Genomic DNA, 19,552 nt, shown 5'->3' with positions numbered 1-19,552 from the left:
AGATGTTGTTGTGAAAATTGTGAGAATGGAAGAGAGGAGGATATGCAGAAGGTAGGATGTAGGAGATCCCTGAGTTGTATTTATTTTAATGCGAGGACTGTAGTAAGCAAGCTGGATGAGCTAAAGGTGTGGATTGATATGTGCCATTATCATTAGCGAGACGTGGTTGAAGAAGGTTGTGACTGGAAGTTGAATGTTTCAGGATTTTGCTGCTTTAGATGTGACAGAGTTGGTGGATTAAGAGGGGGAGGTGTGGCATTACTTGTCAGGGAGGATATTACAGCAGTGCTGAGACAAGGTAGACTGGAGGGCTCATCAAGGGAGGCAGTCTGGGTAGAGCTGAAAAATAAGAAGAGTGAGGTTACTATTATGGGGGTATATTATAGGCCTCCAAATGGGGAAAGGGAACTAGAAGAGCAAATGTGCAAGGAAATAGGTGAGATGTGCAGGAGAAATAGGGTGGTGTTGGTTGGGGATTTCAATTTTCCAAACATAGATTGGGAAACGCAATCAGTTAAAGGGCAGGATGGCTTAGTATTTATGCATTGTGTTCAGGATTACTTTTTGCAGCAACATGTTGAGACACCAACTAGAAGGGGAGCGGTGTTAGATCTGTTGTTTGGGAATGCAGTGGGGCAGGTGATGGAGGTAAGCGTTGGAGTGAACTTCAGATCCAGTGATCATGGGTCCATTATCTTTAGCTTAATGATGGAAAGGGATAGGTCGGGTCCGAGGTTGAAGGTCTTCGAGTGGGGGAAGGCCAGATTTAGAGAAATGAAAAGGGATTTGCAGAGAGTTGTGTGGGCTGATCTTTTTGCTGGAAAGGATGCAGAGGAAATTTGGGGGGCATTTAGGGGTGAGATTTTGAGAGTACAGGATCTTTATGTTCCAGTCAGGCTGAAGGGGAAGACTAAAGGTTTGAGGGAACCGTGGTTTACAGGTGAAATTAAGAAGATGTTTTGGGACAAGAGGGAGGCCTATACCAATTATTAAAAAAAAAACAAGGGATTGAGAAGATGTATGGTCGTTATTAGATTGCAGGAAGAACCTTAAGAGGGAAATTAGAAAGGCAAAAAGAAGGTATGAGGAGTCCATAGCTAATAAGGCGAAGGTGAATCCTAAGGGTTTTTACAGATATGTGAACAGTAAAAGGAGGGTTAAGGATAGAATAGGTCCACTGGATGATGGGACCAGTGAACTATATCAGGAACCATATGAGATGGGAGAAATATTAAACAATTCTTTCTCGTCCGTATTCACGAGGGAAAGGGACATTGGGCTATATGAGATAAGTGAGGCAAAGGACTTAGTTATGGAAAGGATAGGGATTAGTAAAGCGAGAGTTTTGGAGCTTCTATGGTCAATTAAGTCATATTTCTCCTGGTCCTGATGGGACTTTTCCCAGGACTTTAAGGGATGTCAGGGAACAAATAGTGGGGGCACTGACAGTGATTTTTCAAAGATCACTGGAGGAGGTGGTGGTACCACAAGATTGGAGGGTTGCAAATGTTGTTCCATTGTTCAAAAAAGTCACTAGGTGTAGGCCAAGTAATTAACAGCCAGTGAGTTTGACTTTGGTGGTGGGGAAGGTTATGGAGGGTATTCTTCAATATAGTATACACTCATATCTGGACAGGCAGGGATTGATTAGGGGTACCCAGCATGGGTTTGTAAAAAGAAAGTCATGTTTGACAAACCTTGTTGAGTTTTTTGAGGAAGTGACAAAAAAGGTGGATGAAGGTAGGGGTGTGGATGTGATCTATTTGGATTTTAGTAAGGCTTTTGATAAGGTTCTGCATGGAAGGTTAATAAGGAAGGTTCAGTCACTAGGAATTAGTAGAGAGATTGTGACATGGGTTCAGAGGTGGCTGGGAAATAGACAACAGAGAGTCATGGTGGACAACTGTATGTCAGATTGGAAGCCTGTGACAAGTGGGGTGCCTCAGGGATCGGTGCTGGGTCCCTTGTTGTTTATCATTTATATTAATGATTTAGAGGAGGGTGTGGTTAACTGGGTAAGCAAATATATGGATGATACGAAAATAGGGGGAGTGGTGGATAGTGAGGTAGATTTTCTTGGATTACAGAAGGATTTGGTTTGTTTGGAAGAGTGGGCTGAAAGATAGCAGATGGAATCAATGTAGACAAGTGTGAGGTGTTGCATTTTAGTAAAAATAACCAGAATAGGACATAATTAAGTGGAGGGCATTGAGGCACGCAGAGAAGCAAAGGGACCTGCGGGTTATGGTACAGAGTTCACCTTTTTGGTGGAAAATGGGACCTATACCGTAATGATGGGTTACATCTTATTCCCAGAGGGGCCACTCTCATGGCAGGGGCATTTGCTAGGTCTGTCATGGGGGTGTTTAAACTAGTATGGTTGGGGACAGGGTTTCAAGTTAGGCAGGACAGCAGGGTAAGGGTCAGTAGGCTAAGGAAAGAAACAAGTTTGAATAATTTGAGGGAGGAAAAGCAGAAAGTAGTAAAAAGATGTTGTAGCAATTAAGAAGGCATATGGTGTGCTGGCCTTCATAAATCGTAGTATAAGAGCTAGGAGTTGATGCTGCAGCTATTTAAGGCATTGGTGAGGCCAGGTTTGGAGTACTGTGCTCAGTTCTGGTCTCCAAATTACAGAAAGGATATAGATAAGGTGGAGAGGGTACAGAGAAGGTAAACAAGGATGTTGCCTGGCTTACAGCATCTGGATTACAGGGAGAGACTAAGGAGACTGGGACGTTATTCACTGGAACGTAGACAACTGAGAGGGGACTTGATAGAGGTATTTAAAATTATAAAAAGAATAGATAGACTAGACATAAACAGACTCTTTTCCCTGAGGGCAGGGGAGGTTGGAACAAGAGACCACGAGTTAAAGGTAAGGGGGCAACACTTTAGGAGAAATATTAGAGGTGGCTTTTTCACTCAGCGAGTTGTGGCAGAATAAAATGAACTTCTGAATGAGATAGTTGCGTCAGAGTCCCTTCTGTCATTTAACAGAAGGTTGGATGTGTACATGGAGGTGAGGGGGTTGAAGGGTTATTGGTGGTGAGTGAGAGGTTTGAGCTAGTGGAGTTGTTCTAGTGAACCGGTGCAGACTCGAAAGGCCAATATGGCTTGTTTCCGCTCCGTAAATGGTTAAATGGTTTTTGGATCTTAGATAGTGGCAGCTAAGAAAAATGAGGTTAGATGATGTGGAATAAAGATTACTGGAAGTGACGTGATTAGTGATGGCACAGGAGATGGTGGCCTGTTGTTCAACAATGTTCCAGTATGTATCACACTTACTGAGTTTTATACTTCACTTCCATTGGATTAGCTTGAAATTCATTTCATGGGTAGCAACAATTCATAATTGTTCATCGACAGAACATCATTGAAAATCTACTAAAACTAATTATCAATGAATTATCAGCAATAAATGTGCAATATAAAGGAGTCAATGCATTACTGTAATCAAAATATTCATTGAATATGTTTCTGGGCACAGTCACTGAAAAATTGAAAGCTGTGCTAAATGTTTAATCACAAAAGATTTTTATTTTATTCAATGTCAGGCAACATTTGAATGGGACTTTTATTTTATTTCATTATGCATTTATTGCAGAAGGATACATGAGTTTCTACATGATAGCTTGTAGCTACTCTCACACTGGTGAGTAGAGCTCAAATCTCACTATTTCGATTTCTCAAAAAAAGCAATAAATCTATTAATTTGTGAGCCATGTCCAAATAAATAAATAAGCATGTGTAGGTTGATACATAATTGATGCACTATTTCTGCATCCTACTATTCTTGTCTTTTTTAACTATACGTGATATAATCTAGATAATTAAATCTGTATTGTCATATATACACCTTCAGTGTACAATTGAATTAAAAAAAAATTCTCCTCTCAATTCAGCAAGTAATTATCTTTAAGGTTAAAGAAGTAAATCACAAAAAAATCTGTAGACTTGGTGGTTGAAGTAAAAACACAAAATGCAGGAGAAGCTCAGCAGGTCAAACTGTGTCCTTTATGTAGCAAAGGTAGAAATATATAACCGACGTTTCAGGCCCGAGCCCTTAAGGTACAAATACATAACCAACGATTCGGGCTCAGACCCGAAATGTCCGTTATGTGTTTTTACCTTTGCTACATAAAGGACATTGTTTGACATGCTGAGTTTCTCCAGCTTTTTGTGTGTTTACTTTAAGGTTAAAGTTATCATCCCAGCTCAAATGTAGCAATTTACCTGAATTGCCGAGATAATAAGTTTGTACATGCATGTCTGTGGATTTTCTGTACGTTACAGCAAATTCCAGTTTCCTTGGAAATGGATCAGATTTGCCTGGATCATTTTATTAGCTCTGCCCCTTTGATCTGAAAATCCACATCATTACTGCTGCCAAAGTTAATTGATTTGAACTGTTAACTTAATTAATCTCTTCATTGATGCTGCCTGAGCAACTAATATTTGCCAGAAAATCTTTATGTTTATTTCAGATTTCCAGCATCTGCAAAATGTTGCTTTGCAGAAATTCTACCCATGGCCCCAACAATGAAGACGCTGTTTACATCCGGTACCGCACGGATGGCAGTCTCTTCAATCTGAGGCGCCTGCAAGCTCACACCAAGACACAAGAGAAACTTGTCCGTGAACTACTCTTTGCAGACGATGCCGCTTTAGTTGCCCATTCAGAGCCAGCTCTTCAGCGCTTGACGTCCTGCTTTGCGGAAACTGCCAAAATGTTTGGCCTGGAAGTCAGCCTGAAGAAAACTGAGGTCCTCCATCAGCCAGCTCCCCACCATGATTACCAGCCCCCCCACATCTCCATCGGGCACACAAAACTCAAAACAGTCAACCAGTTTACCTATCTCGGCTGCACCATTTCATCAGATGCAAGGATCGACAATGAGATAGACAACAGACCCGCCAAGGCAAATAGCGCCTTTGGAAGACTACACAAAAGAGTCTGGAAAAACAACCAACTGAAAAACCTCACAAAGATAAGCGTATACAGAGCCGTTGTCATACCCACACTCCTGTTCGGCTCCGAATCATGGGTCCTCTACCGGCACCACCTACGGCTCCTAGAACGCTTCCACCAGCGTTGTCTCTGCTCCATCCTCAACATCCATTGGAGCGCTTACATCCCTAACGTCGAAGTACTCGAGATGGCAGAGGTCGACAGCATCGAGTCCACGCTGCTGAAGATCCAGCTGCGCTGGATGGGTCACGTCTCCAGAATGGAGGACCATCGCCTTCCCAAGATCGTGTTATATGGCGAGCTCTCCACTGGCCACCGTGACAGAGGTGCACCAAAGAAAAGGTACAAGGACTGCCTAAAGAAATCTCTTGGTGCCTGCCACATTGACCACCACCAGTGGGCTGATAACGCCTCAAACCGTGCATCTTGGCGCCTCACAGTTCGGCGGGCAGCAACCTCCTTTGAAGAAGACCGCAGAGCCCACCTCACTGACAAAAGGCAAAGGAGGAAAAACCCAACACCCAACCCCAACCAACCAATTTTCCCCTGCAATCGCTGCAATCGTGTCTGCCTGTCCTGCATCGGACTTGTCAGCCACAAACGAGCCTGCAGCTGACGTGGACTTTTTACCCCCTCCATAAATCTTCGTCCGCGAAGCCAAGCCAAAGAGAGAAGACCCATGGCCCTCATGAATGGCCTAAGTAGGTTACTAGATGCCATCCTCGGGAGCAATTATTTTACACACCAGCATGGGATCCATGGAACACATCCTGATTTCATTTGTAGAGTTGCTGGAGGATGTAAAGGGCTTATAACAGAGGAAGAAGTAACAGAGAAGCAATGACTCATTGGATAGTTCTTTGCCTTCAGTTATAAACTATAAAGTAAAAGAAAAGAATTAGCACACCGTGCCCTCCTTGCAACTGTTAACATTATTTTTTTCAAAAAGAGGTATATTGAAGTTCAAGCACAAGCCTGCATTTTCCAAGATCAGTTTTAAATATGTCTGAATGTTATGATTCTAAAATGAGACTAACCTTTGAGACACAATCAGTAATCTACTTGTATGGCATATAATGTTCCATTATTGTTTTCTCTCTTCCTTTCTTTACCTCATTAAAATAAAATCACAGCATTTCTTAACAATTAAGATAATATCTTACAAAGTTGAATGCTCACCACATTATTGGATTAAACACTTTCAAAAGGATAGACCGTATGATGCGTGATGTGCAAGGTAAATATTATTAAATTATACATTAATTGTTTTTTTAACACTCTTGCCTTTATTTTAAAGTGCTCACAGGAAGGTACAGTATCTATGACTAACAGATGATCAAATGAAAACAAGTCAACCAGTTTTTTTTCATGTTGACAAAGGATTTCTTGTTAGAACCATGTCCATGCTATGGAAAATATAAAGGTAATTCAGCAATTGTTAATTTAATTGAATTATGCTTTATGTATGAAATTCATCTGCACAGAAATATTCTAATCGCATAGACAGGCTCATTTTTTTCGTATCAATTTATATAAGAAACAAACATTTTGAACATAGAAGAGTACAGGAACAGGTCCTTTGGTCCATCTGTCTGTGCTGAACATGATTCCAAATTAAATTAAAGCTCTGCTGATTGCATATGATGCACACCTCTCTATTCCCCAAAAATTCACATGCCTATTTTGCCTCGCTGTATTGGTTCAGTCAGTTGTTTACATTTCTTTATTTTTGTACATGTGTACATTGTGTACAGTTTCATTTTTGCACTCCCAATAAGTAATAATTATGCCTGGCCTGCAGTAAAAAGAATGTCAGGGTTGTGTGTGATGTCAGAGTATGTAATCTGACAGTAAATCTGAAATTAATGATGCATTTTAATACATTGAGCTTTGTATTTGAAACTATTTTCTTCAGGAAAGGGGAATGAATATAAGTTGACTAATTAATAATTAATCAAGATCAAATCAATTGTGGTTTTAATGTCCTTTAATGCACAACTTTTCAAATACCCTTTGTGGTTCATTCACTTTTCATCTTCCCATTGCGTTACTGAAAATTCTATTCATCAAAGATCTTTCCATCCTGTTCAGTCATAACATGGCAATTTAAAGCCTTCCTTTTTTCCAGCTTTCTTCTCTTCCCCACTAACTTTGATTCTCCTGAAGTTGTCCTCAGACTTATTTTATTTTGATCCCCACTTCTTTCTTTTGTTTATATTGTTTAATTTCATTTATATGAATGCACATGAAGTGAAACGGTCACCTCACAAATATTAATGTATAGATATTAATTACATTTACAACTTATTACAAGTTTGAACTTTGAAGACATGCTCCTATGGTCATAAAGTTTGCATCAACCACCAAACTCTCATTTATGCCAACCTATCTGATTCTCCCAACATTCTTATTTACAATGACCAATTATCTGAATGACCTTCACGTATTTGGCAAGTGGGAAGAAACAGGAGGTGTGGAGGGGTTGAGGGGGCAGGGGCAGTGGGGAGGTACTCGTGTGACCAGAGAGAACTTGAAAATTCCACACAAATAGCACAGAAATGGGGATCGGATCATGGCCATTGAAGTTGTGAGGCAGCCGCTCTGCTATCTTTCCCAGTGTGTCAGATAGATCATAGAAGCAGTCACGGAATGAACCAAGGGGCTATTACAGGCATCTGAAAATAAGCGAAAGGGATTCATTATAGCATCATGGAAAATGATAAACACATACAATGAAGAATTGTCAGATGTTTCTAGTTGCAATTGCTGTCAACTTTAATTTGGAAGTGTGCAAAATTGCAGATATATTACTGTGTGACAGTCTCTGGTCAAGGGAACTTGACAATTGTAAAGGATTTTTCAGTAATCCTGATGTCTTTAAGGTTGCCTGGAAACAAAAAGGATTGTAATGCTGAACTGAATTGGTTTTAATGAAGCTAATAATGAAGTCTAAGGATTGAACCAATTAAAAAAGTATTAACGTTACCAAATTATTATACGAACTCCAATATTTTAAGAAACTTATTCAGTACCTTTTATTAAAAAGTAAATAGGGATTAAGTAAAGTCAAGTTACCTTTATTTATGGTTCATACCATAGTCACTTGGTAAAGAAGAGATAGCGTTTCTCCAGGACCATGGAGCACATTGACATAAAAATCATTTGAATAGAAGTTAAACACATTAAAATATTAAGACGTATACAATAACAGTCCATGGCACATTATCCAAATATGTTCTGGGATTTCAGGACCCTGAAAAAATAGTCGCCCAATCTGGATGTAAGGGCCTGAATGCTACGGTGCCTCCTACCAGATGGCAGAAGGGAGAACAGTTTATGTGAGGGGTGTGTGGAGTCCTTCACAGTGTTTATTGCCTTTCGCCTGCATCGAGTGTTGTAGATGTCATTCATGGTAGGAAGAGAGCCCCCAGTGATCTTTTCTGCTGACTTCACTAGCATCTACAGGGTCTTGTGGATCGAGATGCATAACTACCAAACCAGGCAATGATACAGTTGCACAGGATGCTTTCAATACATCCTCTGTAGAATGTAGTGAGGATGGAGGGTGGGAGATGAACTTTCCTCAGCCTTTCCAGGAAGTAAAGGTGCAGCTAGGCTTTCTTGGCTATGGAACTGGAGTAAAGGGACCAGCTAAGATTCTCCACCAAGTTCACTCCAAGGAACTTGATACTCTTGAAAACCTCAACGGTCGAGCTGTCAATGCTCAGTGGAGTGAGTATGGCAAATAAGATTAAGATTCAAGTTATTGTCATGTCCACAAAATGCAAAAGAAAGAGTCACCAACTAATCTGGTGCCATTATTAATACAAGCAGGAAAAGAAGAAGACTTAAATATACATGTTGATGAGCAAAACCAGTCTGGTTTATGTAAGGACCATATTTTTTTCTTTTTTTTTCTTTGGCTTGGCTTCGCAGATGAAGATTTATGGAGGGGTAATGTCCACGTCAGCTGCAGGCTCGTTTCTGGCTGACAAGTCCGATGCAGGACAGGCAGACACGGTTGCAGCGGTTGCAAGGGAAAATTGGTTGGCTGGGGTTGGGTGTTGGGTTTTTCCTCTTTTGTCTTTTGTCAGTGAGGTGGGCTCTGCGGTCTTCTTCAAAGGAGGTGGCTGCTCGCCGAACTGTGAGGCGCCAAGATGCACAGTTTGAGGCAATATCAGCCCACTGGCGGTGGTCAATGTGGCAGGCACCAAGAGATTTCTTTAGGCAGTCCTTGTACCTCTTCTTTGGTGCACCTCTGTCACAGTGGTCAGTGGAGAGCTCGCCATATAACACGTTCTTGGGAAGGCGATGGTCCTCCATTCTGGAGACGTGACCTACCCAGTGCAGTTGGATCTTCAGCAGCGTGGATTCGAGGCTGTCGGCCTCTGCCATCTCGAGTATTTCGATGTTGGAGATGAAGTCACTCCAATGAATGTTGAGGATGGAGTGGAGACAATGCTGGTGGAAGCTTTCTAGGAGCCGTAGGTGATGCCAGTAGAGGACCCATGATTCGTAGCCGAACAGGAGTGTGGGTATGACAACAGCTCTGTATACGCTAATCTTTGTGAGGTTTTTCAGTTGGTTGTTTTTCCAGACTCTTTTGTGTAGTCTTCCAAAGGCACTATTTGCCTTGCCAAGTCTGTTGTCTATCTCGTTGTCGATCCTTGCATCTGATGAAATGGTGCAGCCGAGATAGGTTGGTCATATGACAAATACAATAAATGTAAGGTATGAATTAGTACAATTCTTTTCCTCAGTCCTATCTCACACCACAGAAATTAAATAAGTTGAAGTCAGACTTATCAGATAAATGCTTTAGATGTGGTGAGGAGGCAGAAACTTTCTTACACTCGACTTGGTCGTGTTCTAAAGTGAGACCTTTTTGGGTGGATTTAGGAAATATTTTAAAACAGATTATTGGAATGAAATACAATGGGGATAAAACCAAAATTAAAATCATCTAAATATCAAATTGAATTTGTTAAAATTGCATTGACAGAGGCCAGAAAGTGTATTGTAGTTACTTGGAAGTCTGACTCCCATCTCGGTATGGCTCGCTGGAACTCATAAATGCATAGCTGTGTCCCCTTGAGAAAATTACTTATAACCTAAGAAATAAGTATGACATTGACGCACAGTAAATAACTCGGGAGGCTGGGACTGAGTCACTGATCTACCGGCTTTTATTCACAATGGACAAGGACATCACCCTGTGCCGTGACCCGAGCTTTCTGGGGGAAGGGTCAGGGTGTTAGAGGCTTTATACAAGGTCAAAAGAGGGAAGGGCCACAGCCATATTTCTGCAAATGCAGAGACCTTATTTACAGATCTCAGGTGTAAATCTTTAGTTGATTTTCTTCCAGTCCTCGAGTCCACATTAACCTTCTCCAAAGAATAGTGCTTTAATTACAATAATTCCAAAGAAAGATAGAGATCCTTTGAAAGTATCTTCATATCGACTGATTTCATTATTGAATATAGATTATAAAATTATTGCTAAAATTTTAGCGAATAGGTTGGCTAAAATAGGTTGATTCATTTGGATCAAACAGGTTTCATAAAGAATAGATATGCCTCAGGTATTTTACGTGTGATTAGTTTGATTAATAGATTTTGACAATCTTCAGACTATCCGATGATGATATCTTTAGATGCCGAAAAAGCGTTTGATAGAGTTGAGTAGAATTTTCTGTTCAAAGTTTTGGAGAAATTTAAGTTTGGTCCTTTTTTTACTGGTTGGATTAAGGCTTTACATAGTAAACCGGTAGTTAGAGTACTGACGAATGGTTTGATTTCGGAACCATTTAAACTGACCTGATCTACTCGCCAAGGTTGTCCTTTATCACCAGCTTTGTTTGTGTTAGTGATCGAACCTTTGGCACAGTTGATGAGACAGAATACACAGATACAGTGTATGAAAGTTTTAGATGAGGAATATAAAATTAATTTATTTGCTGATGATGTATTGGTGTATTTAACAAACCCAGCTCAATCACTTTTGCATTTGAAGGAGTGTTTGATGCAATATGGATGTCTTTCTGGATATAAAGTTAATTGGGAAAAAAGTGAAATATTACCAGTGAATGAAAGAGATTATTCAGCTTATAAGAACATTCTTAATTTGAAATGGATGGATCGAGTTAAGTATTTGGGTATAATCATGGATGTCAATCATCAATATTTATATAAATTAAATTATGTTCCGTTAATAAAAAAAAATAAAACTGATTTGATTAAATGGAAAAATTTACCTATTAATTTATTGGGTAGAATAAATACAATTAAGATGAATATTTTTCCACGTATACAATATTTATTTCAATCTATTCCTTATTTACTTGATAATTTTTTTTTGAGATTTGAATAAAATGGTTAGGGAGTTTTTATGGAGAGGTAAATTTTCAAGAGTAGCCTTGAATATATTAACTTGGAAATATGACCTAGGGGGACTACGTTTACCACATTTTCAAAATTATTATGAAGCAGCCCAACTTAAATTTATTAGTTCATTGATGGATTTGGAACGGCCCCCTAGTTGGGCCAAAATTGAGATGGTAAATATTTTTGAATTTGAAATACATCAATTTTTGTTTAGATGGAATGTAAATTTGTTACAGCAACATAATGTGCCTATATTAAAACATTTAATGAAGTTATGGACAAAGAAAAAGAATATAATAGGTTCTAGTGGTGAATTGTCGGCCTTGACTCCGTTGTATAATAATCAACTTATTTCTTTCTCAATACATAATTGAAGTTTATTACATTGGAGATTTAAAGGTGTGGAAAATTTGGGAGATTGTTTTAAAGAAGGTAAATTTTTATCTTTTGATCAGATGAGGGTCAGTTATGGTATTGATAAGATTCTTTGTTTCTTTATTATCAAATTCGATCTTTGGTAAAACATGTGTTTGGTAGAGATATGATTTTACCTGAAATGACTAAATTTGAGACTTTTCTTATGAAGGTTCCAGAGAAGGGTTATATTTCAGTTATGTATCAAATATTACAGGATGGTATGGATAAAAAGGATTTGGATAAATCTAAAGGTAAATGGGAAGCGGAGATTGGTTTTATTTTTTCCGAGGATGATTGGATACTGTAACTAGACTGATAAATGCATGTTATGCAATGATTATTTATACTTAACACCTGAAAAGCTAAAAAAATATGGTTTTCATGAATCAGATTTGTTTTAGATGTGGTAACGCTGTTGGAACATTTTTTCATGCAGTTTGGTCATGTATATATATATATATATATATATATACATACAATCTTTTTGGAAGAAAGTACAATTGTTTCTGGAATACCTGTATAAGATTAAAATACCTTTAGATCCGACAGTATCTTTATTGGGTAGTTTGCAACCTCTGAAAGGTCTGGGATTAGATAAATTTCAACTTGCTTTTGTATATTTAGCATTATCTGTAGCGAAAAAATGTATTGCTAGTATGTGGAAAGATACGAAAATGATTGATATTAATAGATGGCATAATGAGATGAAATATTGTTTAATAATGGAAAAATCACATATGTTTCACGTGATAACTATAGTTATTGTTTCTTGATCTTTAACTCAGTGCCACCGTTCATTCATGATAGGATCAAAAAGGGCCGGATATTCTACAAACTTAAAAAAATTTCCATTGCTAGCTTTGTACAACTACTCATGTGTATCATGGAATGGCAATTTTTGCATGCCAAGAACTCTGACCAAAGCAATCAAGCATTGCAAGATTTGTTGCCAATATGTGGTGACTACTATCCACCCACTTGGAGGCTGGGTGAGGCTCTTTATTCGTGACGTGTTTCAATTACTTCTTCTATTTAAATCCTTTATTTTAACACATAAAACTTGTAACCATCTTCTTTAATGTTCTATGAAATATCTATAAAAACATTATATAACAATTCGTAATAACAAACATATGTATTAATGTTCCATGTAAACATCCATGTAAATGTCTGTGTAAATGGTAAACAAAAAAAAGAGACCTTCACTCACCCTCACTCCTCTACACTGTCACTATGTTGTACAATGCTCTAATGATCTAAATTCATGCCCTTAACTATCAGGCATGCGCCAACCGAAATACCATATACAAACCCACCACGCATGCGCCAATCAACATCAGAACGGAAACCTACTGCGCATGCACTAGCCGACATTCATGCATGTGCACAAAAATAAAGATGGCCACACCCAGCCAATGGATGCTGACTAATAAGGTAAGTACCCTTTTGCACATTTGCCCTCTACACCGGACCTCTGGCCACCCTGAGAGCACCCCGCTAAGATCTGCACCCTAGGCAGCTGCCCTTGTTGGCCTAATGGTAGTGCCAGCCCTGCCTGCAAATCAGTAACAAAGGCAGCGAACCTGTGAGGTGCTTTGTGGCTGAAGAACACACAGGTGGCAAGCTGATGGTAACTCGAGGCAAGTAACCTGCGCAGGGTGTGGGCTGCTGGCAAATGCAATCAAAACACTCACACGAGACTATGGACTGCTGGAGCCTGACTTGAGAGTGACTGAAGAGGTACCTGGTATCGCAACTGAGATGCAAGAGGGTGTCGAGAGCCCTGAAGGCTTCCTGGTTGTGTCAGAGGTTTGGATCTGGAGCACGGGTTGCTGATGGTTTGGACTGGAGTCTGAGGAGACTGGGGGAGCATTGGAGGTGAATCCATGGATGCTCGGTGACTTTGGGACTCACTTTTGCTTCTCTTTCTCTGACTGTAAAAGGTGCCTAGCAATTTCTGCCGATGACGAATCTGTCTGCCTTATGTCAGACTAAAGCAAATTTTGTGTAATATTACACCTGTTATATTACATGACAACAAAGGAATCTTCAACCTTGAGTTTATGGTCATATACTGTACATATGCACCAAAATTATTTCTAACTACAATTGAACAGGCTGATTCAAGATTCTTTTATTGTCATGGAATAGTCGGGAATACATAATATTACACAAAATTGCCTTCTGCCTGCAGACAAAGAGTTGCCATTAGTGTCACTTGGCGCCTTTACAGTATGAGGGAAAGAGAATCAAAAGAGAGTCTCTGAGTGGCAAGAGGTATTTCATGAAGGAAAAAAGTAACTACAATACTACACACTAAGTTAATTAAAAGAGATAATAAATACAAAGAGTGGATAGATACAAATATTTGCATTTATAGTAGTGCCGGAAGAAAAGTGGCATTACAATAATGCAGACATTCATTTTTGTGGTGTTAGGGAAGTCCATGATGAGTGTGGCAATAATCTTCTAGAGTCTGATAGCTGTTGGAAAATAAAAATTGTTCTTGAACATGCAGATGTGAGTTCTCAAGCTTCTGTACCTTCTGCCTGAAGGTAACAGTGAGAAGACATTGTAACATTGACCACATTGGGAACAACATCAAAAATATTAATGATGGAGTCCAGTTTTTCACCTATGAATAATCCAATTTAAAAACATCAAACCTACTTTTAGATTAGGGGAATCCAAAGTGGTCGATATTGACCCCTGATTTTCAAGGGACCATCCAAGGGCATCCAAGGGGACAAAAGGGGGTCAATGACACCGATGGGGGTCATTTACACTGGGGGGGGGGGGGTCGACTGACCTTTGAATTAGCTTAGAGCAAACAAGAGAATGGAAAGAGGTATGTGTACTATGTTTTATACTTTTGTAATGATCACATTTCTGGACCACACTTTGGGGCAAAAAAAGGGGGTTGACTTTTACATCAGTCAAACGTTTGATCTCATGTGTACCTGCATTGTTCAAGGCGTCGGGAGCGCAGATGGGCAGGTGTTGGGGTGAGGACCCACAGTCTGGAGTTCGGATGAACAGGCGCTGTGGTAAGGATATGCAGTTGGGAGTTTGGATGTGTGGGCAGTGGGGGTAGGGGTGGTGGCAAGGATCCATGGTTGGGAGTTTAAATGGGCAGGTGGCTGAGGCCAAAAATAGGAGGAGGTCAGTGTCCATGCGAGATCGACTATGCTCGTATATACAGTACCTATGTGAGCACCTCCCAACCCCGTCCAGTTCTGCCCCCACCTCCTGTCCATGCCTAGGGGTCAATGAGTGATCAAGTATTCCATGAAAGGGTTGGGAAGCATTTGGGGACCCCTGTTCTAGATAGATTATTACTGAAATGTTCATGATACAAACAAGCATTTAAAACATGCTTGGCAATGTACCTGTTCCAAGAAAATGTAAAAAGATTCGGTGAGCCTTTCTGAACCAGTACATTCACTGAATTCTCACAATTTTCAGTTGAAGACCCAGTGAGGTCTGGGATAAAATTGAATCTTGAATAAACTCAGAAAATAAAAGCATATGCATCGTGAGAGTAATATCAATTTTAAAAATATTTTGCTGATTTTGAGCATCAAGATACAGACCAAAGGTGCGTGGGTCCCACACACTCTTGGCTACGAAAACTTGTAAGAAGAAGATACCCCTGAGTCAGCATGAGCAGGGGCGGGAGATGACTCATGGGAAGATGATGATGATTCACTTTATTGTCATTGTCTAGTAAAACCAGCCAACACAAAACAATCTTAGTTTACAGTTACAAAAGTAATAAAATAGTGTCATATTACATGAAAATTCGCCACCAGCAGGAATTGCCTAAGCACCTCTTATAGTTCTTACAGTCAGAGAGAGAGAGAAGTAAATGAGAATCATCCCCACAGTCACCGAGCATCCGTAGATTTGTGTCCAGAGCTTCCGCAGCCTTCGCAGCCACAGAGTCCAGCCCACTGGCAACCCGAGCTCCAGATCCGAACCTCCGACATGGTCAGGAACCTTTCAGCGCCCTTGGCACCTTCTCGCATCCCGGTTCCAATATCTGGCACCCCTCCAGTTGGTTCGAGTCAGTCTCCAGCAGTCCACAGCCTGGCGCGAGTCTCCCAACAGCAGTCAGCAGCAGCCCACCGCTTCCGTGGGATCATCTCCTCTAGTCGCCAGCAGCCTGCTGCATGCACTGCTCCCTCAGCCCCAGAGCCCCCTCACTGGTCCGCCGTCGCAGTCACCGTCCTTCCGGTGCCCCGCTCCAGTCCTCTGCTTCCCCGGAGTCTGCAGCCCCTTGTGGCTGATGATCTGTAGGCACTGCCATCTTGGACGCAGACCTGCGGTCACTGGATTTCAAAATTAAACCCCCGTCATCTCCTTCAAAGCCCACTTGGAGCCAATGGAAGTTAACTGAGCAGCTGGACGCTGCGGAAGCACTGCATCTCCGTTCCCTCGCTCGCTGTGGGTCTGCACCAGCTGCAGCACTGCTGAATTAGCTCTACAGTGGCTCCAACAGCACCATCATGTCCTTCATGATTAGTTACTAGAGTTTAGACATGGTATAGAAAGTCAGGTCGCAACAAGATGTTAAAATGTCGAGCATTCAGATGGAGAAGAACACTTCCCCTAATCTCCAAGACTGCTGCAGATTACATGCCCTGCCATCCCAAATCAGGTTCAACAATTCCCCATGGAACAGATGTTATAAAGCCTATTGGCTTTAGGGAAAGTATATACAGTGCAGTCACAGTTCAGGGAGCTTGCCAAACTCCGGCATTGGCTGCCATGAGGCTCAGAACAAAGCAACCTCCAACCTCAAAAGTCACCACAAAGCCCAGGGTAGAGCATCCCCGAGTCCTTCAATATCAGTTCAGCTCTGCAGATCCCGGTCACACCCGAACCCTCACCAGCTCTGCTGCTCCACCTTCTGTCCTTGTCCTTCGATACCAGCGATGACCTGAAGAAGTCGGAAAACCGCTGGACCGCCACAACACAAGCGGCTTGACCCTTCCGTTAAGCCACATCTGGAGATCCATTTTCTTCAGTGATCGAGCCCTTCACTAATCCACAGCGTCCACATGAATTGGCTCCTGTTCGGCGTTTTCCCCTGCATTGCACGACTCACTGCAGTTCAATGCCCAACCATCTCGCTAAATGGTGAGTACAGCTCCAACATCTATGTTTCATCTCCAGCAGAAATGCCACAGAAGACCTGGTACCGCTTCACCATTTTAATAACCTGGTAACTGACACAGGAATGGAACAGACAATGAGTTGGATGATCACCATGCCTGAGGATGCAATAGCTGCAGCAGGACACAAGCTCCAAGTTGCATATGTGGCTGGGCAATGGTTACTTCCACTAGAGACCTGAAAATACATCAGGGCAGAAGAGGATGCCTGAAGAAGAGGTAACAGGGACCTCACACTGACAGCTAGTTTTTGAGGAGCAGGTCGAGTCAGACAACTGAAGTTCAGCAGCAGGACAAAACCCAAAGTCTGCATGACATCAATACCCCTGTCCGAGTAGAGGAAGAGCATGGCACAGGAGAACAACCCAAACCCAGCCCATTTCAACTGGCAATGGAAAAGAAGACCCAGGGGTGAAAGCCATTCAGCAAGTGGCCAAATTCCTGCAAGAAGGCAATGTTGTGGGAGGTCAGTGTTGACCTCTGCAACATCTTAGAGATGCTCAAAGGCAACCCCATGAAGAAGTTGGAAAGATTGAGGAATTTAATCTTTAGCTAAGTGGAGGAACATTTTGGAGTGCAAGAGAGTAAGAAGACTACAACGACGATCCCCACTAAGTCCAGGAGGCAGAAGGAGATAGATCATCTGGTCAAAGAGAGAAGATAGCTGAAGAAACAATGGAGTAGAAGGAAGCCATAACCTTGCTTCAAGCAGATATCCGGAGCAGGCTTGCAACATTGGGGAGAACTGAGAACCTGATAAGGAAGCGCAGGAAAGAGCGGACAAGAAAACGCTTCTATAAAGATCCCTTCTAGTTTATGAAGGATCTCTTTTCAGGGGAGAAAAGTGGAAGTCTCTCAATGTCAAGGACAGAACGTGAAAAACACCTGGAAAAGCTCTACACAGACAACCAATGCCAAGAATACACCATCCCACCTGAAATGCCACCTATCCATTCACTGGAACACCAACTTGATATCAGCCCACCTAGATGGAGCGAGGTGGAGAAAATTGTGCATCGAGCAAGGGCTTGTCCCAATGGGGCCATTCAGGCTCTACAAAAATGTACGAGGTGGCTTCTGGAGCCTCATGAAAGTAGTATGGCATAACTAGGAGAAACCAACATCCTGACAAAGAGCTGGAGAAATGCTGATCCCAAAGAATAAGGGTTCATAAGAAATCAGCCAATTCTGCCAGATCAGTTTCCCGGATATTGAGGGCAAAATCTTCTTTAATTTGGTGGTTCATAGGCTGTCAAGATATCTGTAAAGGAACCATCTGATTGATACATCAATCCAGAAAGCAGGGATCTCAGGCTTCTCTGGCTGTCTGGAACATGCTTGCACAATCTGGCATCAGATCCAGGCTGTCAAGAAGGAGGGAACACATCTTCACGTGGTGTTCCTGGATCTCCCCAATGTCTTCAGCTCAGTCCCTCATAACTTCTTCTGGACTGAATTCAACTCCTTCAGAGTCACAGTGCTCCTCACAAGCCTACTCCCAGAATGTGCAGATATGTTTGACAACAGCAGATTACACCACAGCTTGGCCACATCTGGAGTGGAAATCAAGGCTACTCCAGGAGGTGGGAGTGCGAGGAAAGATACACCTACAAGCAGTCAAAGATCTCTCCAGAGATGTTGAAAAGGGTTCTCAGTAGTTCTGGATGAGGAGGAGGATTCCATCTGGACCCCAAAGTGAGTGAATGGCACCTAGGGGTGAGCCCAGGTCGCTGGGATTCACTGCTGAAACCCCTGGAGGTGTTGCAGGTCTATCAGCGAAACACTGAGGAAGGAGGATGCCCACTTGATAACCAAAAGGATACCACCACTCACCTGGCTACCCCGCAGATTCTAGGCTGCAAGTATCAGGGGTGCAATAAGGGATATTAACATCTAGTCAGACAATACATACAATTTTCAGTTGAAGACCTGGTAATTTCGGGGATAAATTGAATCTTGAATAAATATAATGAACTCACAAAATACAAGCATATGAATCATGAGAATAATATCAATGTTTTAAATTTTTTGCTAATTTCAGGCATCAAGGTGCAGACTAAATTGCAAACTTTAGATTTTGCTCTGTTTCACTGTTGTTCAGGAACAACCCCAACAAGGTTAAAAACACATTATTTTCAAATATGGTTTTCCACTGATGGCAATAATCCATGGGATTATTTTGTAATAACAAGGGAACAACATATCCAGTGGCATTTATTTGTATGTTAGAAAGGAAATAAAGGTTACTCACGACATTCTGTATTACACATCAGATTTTAAATCCAGCAGGAAGGAAATTACTTTCAATTTGGTTCCATTTTAATTTGAGCAATTGTCACATTAAATCTGATGTTGATGAATAGATGAAATAAATAATTTAAGAAAGCTTCATAAATAATTTATAAAAATACAATAGCTTTTCAATTAGATTTTCTCTGTGTTGTGAGGGCAGTTCCTCAAATCCATTATTTACTGAGAAAACATACAAATTATTTTTAGAAATGGGAGATTACTGACTGATTAAACCTTTTCTTTTCTCCTATACAACATTCACCCCCTTGTCTCAACATTGCATCAAATCCCTCTAATTTTTTAATGTAATCAA

General features: G+C 41.1%; 1 long non-coding RNA gene across 1 annotated transcript in view; it reads right to left on the bottom strand.

Moving 5' to 3' along the window:
- Positions 1 to 6,986: 6,986 nt before the first annotated feature.
- The window catches only part of LOC138737628 (uncharacterized), a 45,767-nt gene continuing 33,201 nt past the window's right edge, over positions 6,987 to 19,552 (bottom strand). The window contains exon 4 of the long non-coding RNA XR_011341085.1: positions 6,987 to 7,644. This is a non-coding gene — a long non-coding RNA (uncharacterized lncRNA). The remainder of the gene's footprint in view (positions 7,645 to 19,552) is intronic.

The sequence above is a fragment of the Narcine bancroftii genome, chromosome 6 (genome assembly GCF_036971445.1).
Source record: "Narcine bancroftii isolate sNarBan1 chromosome 6, sNarBan1.hap1, whole genome shotgun sequence".
NCBI classification, from domain to species: Eukaryota; Metazoa; Chordata; class Chondrichthyes; order Torpediniformes; family Narcinidae; genus Narcine; species Narcine bancroftii.
The sequence above is the reverse complement of the archived record's forward strand: the minus strand, read 5'-3'. Positions and strand labels throughout refer to the sequence as shown.